At 45.9% G+C, this 2,500-nt stretch overlaps 1 protein-coding gene across 1 annotated transcript in view; it reads right to left on the bottom strand.

Annotated features, from left to right (window-relative positions):
• The window catches only part of LOC138204704 (thyroid hormone receptor alpha-B-like), a 150,496-nt gene that overhangs the window by 89,759 nt on the left and 58,237 nt on the right, over window positions 1–2,500 (bottom strand).

Here is a 2,500-nt window from a genome sequence, read left to right as displayed (position 1 = left end):
TACAGAGCAGGACCCAATCTGCTGCTTCGCATTAGATCGAATGAAGAAATCTGGCGGAGGGCAAATTGAATAATGCTTCACATCTGTGTCTTTTTCTGGGCTTCGCATAAAGACGTGCACTCAAAGAGTCGGACCGACGCGCTTCTCAAAAAGGATTTCTAACGACTTTCTGTGAATTACTTTCTTCCTTTTTTTTTAATTGTCGATCGTGAAGTGTTTTTTTTTTGGGGTGATTGACACGTGGAGGGAAAAGCGACGCAGGCAGGCGTGGAAGTTATTTCATGGGGAGGTTCTCTTCAACGTTAGTTTAAAATGCACCTCAAAGCTAACGGGGTGCAAAAGTAATGCTTGCGCTAGCAGCTAATGCTACTTCCTGCCGACCCCCTTAACTCCTCCTGGTTACCGAGGCGATGCGCTGATTTATTCATACGGGCGGTAGGAGCTGCACGTAGTTAATAATACGGCGCGCAAATCCATCGTTATCTCGCAATCTTCTTCCGTCTTTGACGAACCGGTTGCACTCCGCTCACAAACAAACAAAAAGACGCGATCCCGCCCTCTCGGTCCTGACGGTGTTATTCGTGAATCGCGGATCGAGCTACGGGCCTCACGTGGAATCGGTGAAAAGGCCGGACGGTCGCCGGACGGTCGCCGGACCGTCGCGAAGGACAGACTAAGATCCGACCGTCTCCGCGAATCCGTTCGGGGGTGGAAGCGCGACGTGTTGGTGCGTAAGCGACACGACTCGTTTGCTCCGCTGTTACCGGCTGCGGCGATCCGGTCTGGCCGTGCATCTGGTTCTCCAGATAATCCATACGCTAAGCCGGTCTCAGCCGCCGGCGCGGGGATAAATATGCATCGGCACAGGTGGGACAGATAAGAGCCGCTCGGGAGGGAAGGGGTTAAACCTCCGAAAGCACTCAAACCTGCAATACGTGCTCTGCTTTGGAGTTATCATAACCTTGATGCTGCAGGTTATGATAAAAAATAAATTTAAAAAAACGTGGCCGTCACCTGGACATACCTCGCTCACATTTGAGGAAAGAGAAGCTCCATTAGCGAGGTCACCGTGGTATCGAGTAGAGGACGTTATTTTAAGGGCTCGTTATTAAGACACGGTGCACGACGCGCATGCAGCAGACATGCAAAAGATTAAAAATAAAAGGATTACCATGTCAAAGATTATTAATCTGCTCAATCTGCACACGAGTGCATTCGTTTCCTCTGCAGAGAAGCAGACTTTACGACCATCCGGCAAATCCGACTTTACAGCAGCCGTCCGCCGAGGTGCAGGAGCACCTGGCTTTTAACGTTACACCCAAAAACACAATTTATGATTATTCAAGAGACCAGAAGTCCAACATGTTGGAAATATGCGATTTTCGTTGTGCTCAAGATCATCCAACTTTAAACCGGCAAGAGTGGATGTGGAAACGCCCGAAATGTTCCGTTGGGTTTTATTTAGAGAACAATCAGCATTAGATAACTTTTTTTTAAAAATTCATTTACCACAATAAGGTTTGGGAAGATTGATTATTGTAGAGCAGGAACCTGCAGAGGATAACGGATTTAAACGACGCTCAGCACGATTCGGCTCCTGCGGCTACGTTGCACCATTTATCGCCGTGGTGACACAGATAGGAGCCGGCGTGCTCAAACACCAGACTTTAAATAATACCCTCGGTAAACATCATTATTTCACTCATTTGTTTGAGCAAATAAACGCTAAGCAGGGAACGGAGATTCCCACGAGACGCAACATAGGCTCCTTTTTTATTATTCTTATTCCTGCCTTCAGGCGTCGACCAAGACGGCGCGCGACCGCGGACAAATAAGGAGGCCGACTCATTTTGTCAACAACGTAAAAAAGAAAAAAAGATTTTCAAAGCGATATCAGCTGATTTCTTTGAAGCCTGATCAAACAGTCTGAATATCAGGAAGGAGGAAGACACAAAGCCGTTATATCCTGGCCATGCAGTAGATTAGCTTCACTATAAACACAATGGATTCTTTTTTTTCCCTTCTTCTCTGCAAATGATGTTTGAGAGAGGCGGTTGCGTAGACATTAACATCCTCACAACAGATGTTCTCCATAAATAAAGCTCCAGTCCAGCTGTTACTTAAAGGAGTAGTGTGCATGATTTTGGGGGGAGAGAGGGGCTTTATTGGCAGAAAGGAAAGTGAGACAGAATTAAATATCCATCATTTTTATTAGTGTAAGCACTTGAAACAAAGAGCTGTTGTGTTTCTGCTGGCTGAAAACGAGCCCTTCGCTTTTGTACAGAGTTTTGCTTATGAAGCGTCTTTATTACGTCCAAAAAAAAACGTTTTTAATTCATCAATCTTTGTCATCTCACTTTCTCCCCACAAAAACAGCTAATTATCACGTTTGAGTGTCAGAGGATCAGACGTGCACGACTGAAAAAGATTATTTACCCGCCGCTCTCCAAACACTCTTCGATAAGTCAATCCAAGAAGGGTTGAACGGGTTTGTCTTTAT

The sequence above is a fragment of the Embiotoca jacksoni genome, unplaced genomic scaffold (genome assembly GCF_022577435.1).
Source record: "Embiotoca jacksoni isolate LCO1_2020_lvr unplaced genomic scaffold, fEmbJac1.0.p SCAF_26, whole genome shotgun sequence".
Taxonomy (NCBI): domain Eukaryota; kingdom Metazoa; phylum Chordata; class Actinopteri; family Embiotocidae; genus Embiotoca; species Embiotoca jacksoni.
Note: the sequence above shows the minus strand (reverse complement) of the source record. Positions and strands in the feature narration are given on the sequence as shown.